General features: G+C 40.0%; 1 protein-coding gene across 1 annotated transcript in view; it reads left to right on the forward strand.

Annotated features, from left to right (window-relative positions):
* Nucleotides 1-12,050, forward strand: part of kank1a (KN motif and ankyrin repeat domains 1a) — a 205,278-nt gene that overhangs the window by 33,059 nt on the left and 160,169 nt on the right. Inside the window, 1 exon segment of the mRNA XM_045695463.1 lies at nt 9,378-9,436. The gene's annotated coding sequence lies outside the window, so the exon portion shown is untranslated.

Here is a 12,050-nt window from a genome sequence, read left to right on the forward strand (position 1 = left end):
TCTATAATGGATACTACTACTGTATTATAATATATACTGTATATATATATATATATATATATATATATGGCCTATTTTTTGCCTTTACCTCCCTTATCTCACCTCATTTGCTCACTTAGTATATATACTTATTTTTCTACTGTATTATTGACTGTATGTTTGTTTTACTCCATGTGTAACTCTGTGTTGTTGTATGTTGTCGAACAAGCTTTGCTTTATCTTGGCCAGGTCACAGTTGTAAATGACAACTTGTTCTCAACTTGTCTACCTGGTTAAATCAAGGTGAAATAAATAAATAAAAATTAAAAAAAACTGCTGGGTGTAGAATGGATACTACTACTGTATAACTGCTAGGTCTAGAATGCATACTACTACTGTATAACTGCTAGGTCTAGAATGGATACTACTACTGTATAACTGCTAGGTCTAGAATGGATACTACTACTGTATAACCAAAATGAACCATAAAAGATTACCAATGAAATAGTTATTTATTTTAACTCAGCTCTGCTTCGGAACACCTGAGCCCTGACCCAGAACAGCATTGGTACCTGTTATTGCAAAGCGCAGAATTCTGTAACGCTTCAATGGGTTAGTCCGGGGCTCGGTTTTCAGTCATTGTTATTATTGCGTTATTCTGGTTAGCTTGTCAATGAGACAGACTGTAGCAAACCAGGTTTTGTGTTTGTATTGAAATCTTCCGGTCCTATACAATACTGGATCAGTGTGATGTGATCAGGGCCAGACAGGCCTGAGGCAGAGAGAGAAGGGCATATATTACTATATTACCCCAGTAATACAGTAATAACCCCAGAGTAATACAGTAATAACCCCAGAGTAATATAGTAATAACCCCAGAGTAATATAGTAATAACCCCAGAGTAATACAGTAATAACCCCAGAGTAATACAGTAATAACCCCAGAGTAATACAGTAATAACCCCAGGGTAATACAGGAACGACCCCCAGGGTAATACAGGAACGACCCCCAGAGTAATATAGTAATAACCCCAGGGTAATATAGTAATAACCCCAGGGTAATATAGTAATAACCCCAGGGTAATACAGTAATAACCCCAGAGTAATACAGTAATAACCCCAGAGTAATACAGTAATAACCCCAGAGTAATACAGTAATAACCCCAGAGTAATATAGTAATAACCCCAGAGTAATACAGTAATAACCCCAGAGTAATACAGTAATAACCCCAGATTAATACAGTAATAACCCCAGGGTAATACAGGAACGACCCCCAGGGTAATACAGGAACAACCCCCAGAGTAATATAGTAATAACCCCAGGGTAATATAGTAATAACCCCAGGGTAATATAGTAATAACCCCAGGGTAATACAGTAATAACCCCAGAGTAATACAGTAATAACCCCAGAGTAATACAGTAATAACCCCAGAGTAATACAGTAATAACCCCAGAGTAATACAGTAATAACCCCAGAGTAATATAGTAATAACCCCAGAGTAATACAGTAATAACCCCAGAGTAATACAGTAATAACCCCAGGGTAATACAGTAATAACCCCAGGGTAATATAGTAATAACCCCAGGGTAATATAGTAACAACCCCAGGGTAATATAGTAACAACCCCAGAGTAATATAGTAATAACCCCAGAGTAATACAGTAATAACCCCAGAGTAATACAGTAATAACCCCAGAGTAATACAGTAACAACCCCAGAGTAATATAGTAATAACCCCAGAGTAATATAGTAATAACCCCAGAGTAATACAGTAATAACCCCAGAGTAATATAGTAATAACCCCAGAGTAATACAGTAATAACCCCAGAGTAATACAGTAATAACCCCAGAGCAATACAGTAATAACCCCAGAGCAATACAGTAATAACCCCAGAGTAATACAGTAACAACCCCAGAGTAATATAGTAATAACCCCAGAGTAATAAAGTGTTGAAGGAATTTTATATCTAGATGATAATAATCAATAATCAATTCGCCTTGACTAATGCCCAAGGTTTGTAAGACAATGGGTTAAAATAATTAGGCAAGGACTCAGCTTTCTGCAAAAGGTTTCTGTAGCTTTATTCATGAGAAACGTTCTGCCGTCAGGATAACAAAACAGTCATTATAAAGTTCTTGCTTACTTACGCACATGCATTTACACACAATCCGTTGGTGACCTGCAACCCCCATAAACTTCTCACGCTGTTTATCACCTTCTGGCTCAGCCTGTTCCCTTCCTTCAAGGTTAGGAACTCTCTGAAGTTTTACTCCCTTGACCATTTGCTTCTGTAGCTCTCTATACTAATTACATACACACATTTCTTTCCCTCTCCAGTGGTTCCTGGACTTTCCGGAACTAATCCGACCAATCGATCCCTACATTGATCATTACATTGATTATTCATTAACCATGCTGTATGACTAATAATTCATCATGGTTTATTGATTCATTTACCTTTATTAGATAATTCTCTTATCATATAGTAATAACCCCAGAGTAATATAGTAATAACCCCAGAGTAATATAGTAATAACCCCAGGGTAATATAGTAATAACCCCAGAGTAATATAGTAATAACCCCAGAGTAATACAGTAATAACCCCAGAGTAATATGGCAATAACCCCAGAGTAATACAGTAATAACCCCAGAGTAAAACAATAATAACCCCAGAGTAATATAGTAATAACCCCAGAGTAATATAGTAATAACCCCAGAGTAATACAGTAATAACCCCAGAGTAATATAGTGATAACCCCAGGGTAATATAGTAATAACCCCAGGGTAATACAGTAATAACCCCAGAGTAATATAGTAATAACCCCAGAGTAATATAGTAATAACCCCAGGGTAATATAGTAATAACCCCAGAGTAATATAGTAATAACCCCAGGGTAATATAGTAATAACCCCAGTGTAATATAGTAATAACCCCAGAATAATACAGTAATAACCCCAGAGTAATACAGTAATAACCCCAGGGTAATACAGTAATAACCCCAGGGTAATATAGTAATAACCCCAGAGTAATATAGTAATAACCCCAGAGTAATACAATAGTAATAACCCCAGAGCAATACAATAGTAATAACCCCAGAGTAATACAGTAATAACCCCAGAGCAATACAGTAATAACCCCAGAGTAATATAGTAACGACCCCAGAGTATAATAACAGCCCCAGAGTAATACAGTAGTAGTAACCCGGAGTAATATAGTAATAACCCCAGGGTAATATAGTTATAACCCCAGAGTAATATAGTAATAACCCCAGGCTAATATAGTAATAACCCCAGAGTAATATAGTAATAACCCCAGAGTAATAGAGCAATAACCCCAGAGTAATAGAGCAATAACCCCAGAGTAATACAGTAGTAGTAACCCAGAGTAATACAGTAGTAGTAACCCAGAGTAATACAGTAGTAATACAGTAGTAGTAACCCAGAGTAATACAGTAGTAGTAACCCAGAGTAGTATAGTAACGACCCCAGAGTAGTATAGTAACGACCCCCGAGTAATACAAATACCTCAGAGTATTATTATAAACTAAAGTGTAGAGCTTTAGAACTAATCCAGGGTTTCCCAAACTATATAAGGCCAGCATCTCAGAGTCCCCTCTTCACTGTTGACGTTGAGACTGGTGTTTTGCGGGTACTATTTGATGAAGCTGCCAATTGAGGACTTGTGAGGCGTCTTTCTCAAAAGAGACACTCTAATGTACTTGTCCTCTTGCTCGGTTGTGCACCGGGGCCTCCCACTCCTCTTTCTATTCTGGTTAGAGCCAGTTGCGCTGTTCTGTGATAATACCCTTTTCAAACAAACATCTTTCCCATAAATACAGGTATTTTATCAACCAGCACATTTGACTTCATTCATAATATTTGTTCTATCTTTTCAGGGGGATGAAATTGAAATTGGAGCGAGCTCTGCAATGCTTGTTTGAAAAAGAGAGATACTTTGATACTTTTTTCAATCTGCACAAAGGCAAAAAGGCCATTTTTAAACAAAGCCTTTCTTAGTAATCTACTTGAGAACCATTTAGGGTTCAAGTAAAACTTTTGAATAAGTGAAGCTTAAGAGAGAGGTTTAGTGCTTTTATATTTAATCATCTCAACCCACCCAATTCATATTCATTATATAGATAGGCACGTTTTATCTTGTCTGGGTTAGCATCCCAGATAAAGCGAAATATTTTTTGGTCATATGATTTGAAAAACAAATCATCAGGAATAGGCAGCACCATAAGTAAGTGAGTAAACTGAGATATGACTAAGGAGTTAATCAGGGCAATTTTTCCATAAATAGACAGGTATTTACTTCTCCATGATTGCAGAATATTGTCTATTTTTACAAGTTTTATATTGAAATTAATTGTGGAGAGCTTATTTATATATTTTGTGATATGAATACCGAGTATGTCTACTTCACCATCAGCCCATTTTATAGGTAAACTGCAGGGTGATGTAAAAGTTGTATTTTTTAAAGATCCAATACGTAATATTGTACACTTATCAGAATTAGGTTTTAGTCCAGAAAAGTTATCTAGATCTTTAATGAGACATTGCAGGGATCTGGCTTGCAGACTTAATATAAAACTTGAGTCATCGGCATACTGTCACGAAATTCGTTGTGGTGTTGAAGGGAAGACCAAAATGCAGCGGGTATATGGATACTCATTCTTTTAATTCACAAAAAAAATAGTAAAGCATCCACAGAAAAAACAAAACAATAAACAGTACTCACGACTAACAACAGTGTGGCAGGCTCAACAAGCAGTGCTCACAAACAATTCCCCACAAACACACAGACAAACACACCCAACTAATATAGGACTTCCAATCAAAGGCAACACCACACAGCTGCCTTCAATTGGAAGTCCACCCCAATTAACTCTACATAGAAACACCCAACCTAGACAGAACATAGAAAACACAACTTCTTCTGCCACGCCCTGACCAAAACTTATACACGTACTCCACCTGCTGGTCAGGACGTGACACATACATGGACACCTTTGTTTTTATGCCTTGGATTTCTAATCTTCTAATGTTGTTATTGGATCTGATTTTAATAGCTAGCATTTCGATGGCCATAGCAAATAGATATGGTGACAGCGGACACCCTTGTTTAACTCCTCTTGACAATTCAAAACTCTCTGAGAAGGAGCCGTTATTTACTATTTTACACCTGGGTTTGCTATACAGTGAGGGGAAAAAAGTATTTGATCCCCTGCTGATTTTGTACGTTTGCCCACTGACAAAGAAATGATCAGTCTATAATTTTAATGGTAAGTTTATTTGAACAGTGAGAGACAGAATAACAACAAAAAAATCCAGAAAAACGCATGCCAAAAATGTTATAAATTGATTTGCATTTTAATGAGGGAAATAAGTATTTGATCCCCTCTCAATCAGAAAGATTTCTGGCTCCCAGGTGTCTTTTATACAGGTAACGAGTTGAGATTAGGATTAAAAAAAAATAAAAAATCTGCTAAACTGTTACAATTATAACTGGCTATACTTATTTCACCCCTTACCATAACTAGATACTGTTCTCAGGCTAAATTGACCATCATTAGTGCTTGTAAAGTTACTGCCATCAGAGGTATTATGAAGGTCAAAACTAGAGCTTTCAAATGTCTGATATTTACAATTCAAGAAATATGTTCTAGCAATATTTGTTTTATTCCCGTGCCTGTTTGCCTGTGAGCGAATGCCACAGATGTTAGAAAATTTAGACAAGATATTATGTGTGTAGTAAATCTGAGTCGGTTGATGTGTATGATATTGGATGTGATATAGTGAGAGTGTGTACGATGTCTGTATAAGAGTAAGACTATAATCTGTGACGTCCAAATAAATAATAACTCTGCCAATTTGCATGGTTGAGTGTCTCTATGTGTAACATGTAATGCGTATAGCCTTAATATTCATGATGATAATTGTAATCCATATCGTATCACCATCATAGTTGCATCATAATTACCTTTAACATAATTGAAAAACACATCCCAGCATTTCCAAAGCAATTGCCGTTTCACATGATCATGAAAGAGACCTTGCATTACTCTAGAGACGGCTTCACTACAGTACAAATGTATTCCGTACAATATGTTATTATTCCCCAATGCCCCTATTCTAATATCTCCCCCTTGCTTGTTGTAAACATATATAAACTTCTAGACAAATACATAAAAAAGATAGACAAACAAGAAACACATTAAATTATAAAATAGTTCTCGACAATAGAGAGAGGGAGAGACGAGAGCGAGATCAGGTGTGTGTGTATGTGTAAGCAAGCATGTAATTGAGTATGTGTGTGTTCATATCCACTTCATATTTTTACAGTTCCAATAATTTCTTTTTTTCGTAACCTGAAGTCCCTGTAGCATTTAGTACAGCCACGGTGTTATGGAGCTGATTCCATATTATTTCATAGTTTTCAAGTTTTCACTGTTATTCTACAATGGTAGAAAATAGTACAAATAAAGAAGAGCTCTTGATGAATAGGTGTGTCCAAACTTTTGATTGGTACGGTGTGTGTGTGTGTGTGTATATATATATATATATGTATGTATATGTGTGTGTAACAGTGTAGGTTCCGTCCCTCTCTTCGCCCCAACCCGGGCTCGAACCAGGGACCCTTGCACACATCAACAACTGACACCCCACGAAGCATCGTTACCCATCGCGCCACAAAAGCCGCAGCCCTTGCAACACAAGGGGAAACCCTACTTCAAGTCTCAGAGCGAGTGACGTCACCGATTGAAACGCTATTAGCGCGCACCACCGCTAACTAACTAGCCATTTCACATCGGTTACATATATATATATACATATATACGTTGCATTCAGAAAGTATTCAGAGCGCTTGACTTTTTCCATATTTTGTTACTTTACAGCTTTATTCTATAATGGATAAAATAAAAACAATTCCTCATCAATCTACACACAATACCCCATTATGACAATATTGGCAAAATTGTTCTAATAACAAAACTACAATATCTTATTTACCTAAGTATTCAGACCCTTTGCTATGAGACTCGAAATTGAGCTCAGGTGCATCCTGTTTCCATTGATCATCCTTGAGATGTTTCTGCAGCTTGACTGGAGTCCACCTGTGGTAAATTCAATAGATTGGACATGATTTGGAAAGGCACACACCTGTCTATATAAGGTCCCACAGTTGACAGTACATGTCAGAGCAAAAACCAAGCCATGAGGTCGAAGGAATTGTCCGTAGAGCTCCGAGACAGGATTGTGTTGAGGCACAGATCTGGGGGAAGGGTACCAAAAAAATGTTTGCAGCATTGAAGGTCCCCAAGAACACAGTGGCCTCCATCATCAAGTTTGGAACCACCAAGACTCTTCCTAGAGCTGGCCGGCCGGCTGGAGGCTGGAAACCCTGGTCTCCATTTCCCTGCCTCTTGCTGCCTTCCCTCCCTGTCCCTGGAGCGTCTGGGCTCTAAACCTCTAAACCTCTATACTGCCTGGTGCACAGCCTGTGGCTCAGGGAACATGCATGGTAAAGCCTGGACATCTCAGGTTTCTGCTTCCACACACGGCAAGGCGGGGTGGGTCACGTAGGCAACGAGTGCCTGTGTCCTCAAACATCCTGTCATGTCCTGATCCCTGGTAACCCAGTGTAGAGCATGGTGGTCCTGGATCATGTTATCCCTGGGACAGCTCTTCACAAGGCTATCCCAGGTATCACACCAGTGACACAGAGCGAGGAAGCCACTTGACCAGTTTGAGCCCAGGGCTAAGGCAGGATGAGCAGACCCAGATCTATGGCCCAGATCTATGACCCAGATCTATGGCCAGGAAAATCTTTGTTTTGTCAAAGTAGTGGACCAACTCTCTTCATTTTGCCTTTATGCAAATAAGGAGTCACCTACACTGGGGGCTTTTTTAGGTCTCTGCAGCAACTCATTTCCAGTTGTCATATTCCCTTCTATGTCTTACTCCTGGTCTGTGTCCTAAATGGCACCCTATTCCCAATGGGTCCTGGTCAAAAGTAGTGCACTATGTAGGGTATAGGATGCCCTATGGGCCCTGGTCAACAGTAGTGCACTATGTAGGGTTTAGAACACCATTTGGGACAGTTTCCTGAAGCCTACAAGTCCTACCTTGTTGGGAGTGTCAATAGGTAATTTTCTCCCGACTGCTGCTTGGCTTGTCCCTCCTGCTGCTTGGCTTGTCCCTCCTGCTGCTTTGCTTGTCCCTCCTGCTGCTTTGCTTGTCTCTGCATATGCACAACCACCTATCCTCCAGAGTTATGGCTAGCTTCTCTCTATAGCAAACACACAGTCCCCTCCCAGGTGTCCTAGAGGTTAGAGAGTTGGGCCAGCAGCCAGGTATCCTAGAGGTTAGAGAGTTGGGCCAGCAGCCAGGTGTCCTAGAGGTTAGAGAGTTGGGCCAGCAGCCAGGTGTCCTAGAGGTTAGAGAGTTGGGCCAGCAGCCAGGTGTCCTAGAGGTTAGAGAGTTGGGCCAGCAGCCAGGTGTCCTAGAGGGTTAGAGAGTTGGGCCAGCAGCCAGGTGTCCTAGAGGTTAGAGAGTTGGGCCAGCAGCCAGGTGTCCTAGAGGTTAGAGAGTTGGGCCAGCAGCCAGGTGTCCTAGAGGTTAGAGAGTTGGGCCAGCAGCCAGGTGTCCTAGAGGTTAGAGGGTTGGGTCAGCAGCCAGGTGTCCTAGAGGTTAGAGAGTTGGGCCAGCAGCCAGGTGTCCTAGAGGTTAGAGAGTTGGGCCAGCAGCCAGGTGTCCTAGAGGTTAGAGAGTTGGGCCAGCAGCCAGGTGTCCTAGAGGTTAGAGGGTTGGGTCAGCAGCCAGGTGTCCTAGAGGTTAGAGAGTTGGGCCAGCAGCCAGGTGTCCTAGAGGTTAGAGAGTTGGGCCAGCAGCCAGGTGTCCTAGAGGTTAGAGAGTTGGGCCAGCAGCCAGGTGTCCTAGAGGTTAGAGATGTACCACCTCACAACACCAAATATGGAAGAGATGCAACCAAGTGCGGTGCACTCTACATTAGCAACGGTCACAGCAAATTAACATTAAGGTTATAATATTTTAGAGAACAATGTAACGATTCATTCTATATAATTTATAATGCCATAGCACCGTCTTGATTTAGCCTGTTTTTGTCTACGTTGTATAGCAGTGAGTTAACGCCCTATACAATACCAGAAAAACATGGTCATGTAATGCAACACAATACTGAGAAAGCAGCCAGTTACACATCCACGTGATTGGTCATCCTCTTCTGATTGGCTTTGTCAAGGTCCCTCCCCCTGTCTGCAGGACCTCTCACCAACACTACTTTGGATTGGCGGTGTGGGTTGATAACTAATCAAGAGCCAGACCTCACTGTGTGATTGATTACATCATCCGCTCTTTCTTGTCTTCAGCAGCGTTAACCTCTAACTTCCTGGTCTCCTCCCTCTGCTGGAACTCCTAGAGCTGATCCCAGGTAACACACACACACACACACACAAACACACACACACCACACACACACTCCATATGTACTCCACACACACACCTCACACACTCCACACACCATGACCCAGAACATGTCCGTTAGGGAGGTGTCAGTCAGTACTAGATATACAGTACTAGATATACAGTCTGTAGATATACAGTACTTGATATACAGTACTAGATATACAGCACTAGATATACAGCGCTAGATATACAGTCTGTAGATATACAGCACTAGATATACAGTACTAGATATACAGTCTGTAGATATACAGTACTAGATATACAGTACGTAGATATACAGTACTAGATATACAGTCTGTAGATATACAGTACTAGATATACAGTACTAGATATACAGTCTGTAGATATACAGTACTAGATATACAGTCTGTAGATATACAGTACTAGATATACAGTCTGTAGATATACAGTCTGTAGATATACAGTACTAGATATACAGTCTGTAGATATACAGTACTAGATATACAGTACGTAGATATACAGTACTGTAGATATACAGTACTAGATATACAGTCTGTAGATATACAGTACTAGATATACAGTACGTAGATATACAGTCTGTAGATATACAGTACTAGATATACAGTCTGTTGATATAGTCTGTAGATATACAGTACTAGATATACAGTCTGTAGATATACAGTACTAGATATACAGTCTGTAGATATCCAGTACTGGATATACAGTCTGTAGATATACAGTACTAGATATACAGTACTAGATATACAGTCTGTAGATATACAGTACTAGATATACAGTCTGTAGATATACAGTACTAGATATCCAGTACTAGATATCCAGTACTAGATATACAGTCTGTAGATATACAGTCTGTAGGTATCCAGTATGTTCTGTACGTGTCAACGCGGTGGTACAGTGTAGAAAGTGGGCTCTATTTTCGGCTGGCGTGAATGCAGCGCTAGTGTCAAACGCATGTTAGTTTGTAATTTCGTCATGTTAAAGCCCTAACACCAATTTCGGCATTTTACCTGTTTATATCAGCTCGCCAGCGGACAGATGGAAATCAGGTTTTGTCCTTGAAAACATATTTTTGGGCTGATTTGAAATATTGACTGGTTTTCATCAAGCTGCCCACTCAAGAGAAAGCTTCAAACTGTAACCAGTGCCTGCAACCTGGTTCAGGTTATCAATCAACCTACCAGGGTAGTTACAAACAGCACAGGAATGAAATCATCAACATGTATTGATCATATCTTTACTAATGCTGCAGAAATTTGCTTTAAAGCAGTATCCAAATCCATAGGATGTAGTGATCACAATATAGTAGCCATATCTAGGAAAACCAAAGTTCCAAAGGCTGGGCCTAATATAGTGTATAAGAGGTCATACAATAAGTTTTGTAGTGATTCATATGTTGATGATGTAAAGAATATTTGTTGGTCTGTGGTGTGTAATGAGGAGCAAACAGATGCTGCACTTGACACATTTATGAAATTGCTTATCCCAGATACTAATAAGCACCCATTAAGGAAATGACTGTAAAAATGGTTAAATCCCCTTTGTTTGATGAGGAATTGAACAATTTTATGGTTGAGAGGGATGAGGCAAAAGAGATGGCAAATACTGTAGGACTACTGGACTACTGTTCAGTCCTGTGGTCAGGTGCCACAAAGAGGGAATTAGGAAAAATACAATTGGCTCAGAACAGGGCAGCACGGCTGGTCCTTGGATGAACACAGAGAGCTAATATTCATAATATACAGGTCAATCCCTCCTTGCTCAAAGACGAGGAGCGATTTACTTGATAACTACTTGTATTTATGAGAGGTATTGACATGTTGAATGAACCGTGCTGTCTGTCTAAACTACTGGCACACAGCTCAGACACCCATGCATACCCCACAAGACATGCCACCAGAGGTCTGTCTAAACTACTGGCACACAGCTCAGATACCCATTCATACCCCACAAGACATGCCACCAGAGGTCTCTTCACAGTCCCCAAGTCCAGAACAGACTATGGGAGGTGCACAGTACTACATAGAGCCATGACTACATGGAACTCTATTCCACATCAAGTAACTGACGCAAGCAGTCAAATTAGACTTAAAAAACATATAAAAATACACCTTATGGAACAGCAGGGACTGTGAAGCAACACAAACATAGATGCAGACACATGCATAAAAACACACAATAACATAAGCACTATACACACAGGTACACATGGATTTTGTGTTATAGTTATGTGGTAGTAGAGTAGAGGCCTGAGGGCACACACTTAACATGTTGTGACATCTGTTATCAATGTATTGTAATGTCTTCAAATATATAACTGCCTTCATTTTGCTGGACCCCAGGAAGAGTATTGTTGTCAGCAGCTATTGGGGATCCATAGTAAATACAAACATGATCCAAAGTGCTAATTTCAGGCAGCTAATGGGGATCCATAATAAATACAAACATGATCTAAAGTGCTAATTTCAGGCAGCGCTGTTGGGGAAATCTAAGACCACACAAAAGCTGGTTTTAGCAGTAACTCAGCTGATTATGGCAGCCTATGACGCACACTGCCCGTATGAACATAGAACAAGAGTAGCCTAATGTGCTTTTGGTGT

Source organism: Salmo salar, chromosome ssa15 (genome assembly GCF_905237065.1).
Source record: "Salmo salar chromosome ssa15, Ssal_v3.1, whole genome shotgun sequence".
NCBI classification, from domain to species: domain Eukaryota; kingdom Metazoa; phylum Chordata; class Actinopteri; order Salmoniformes; family Salmonidae; genus Salmo; species Salmo salar.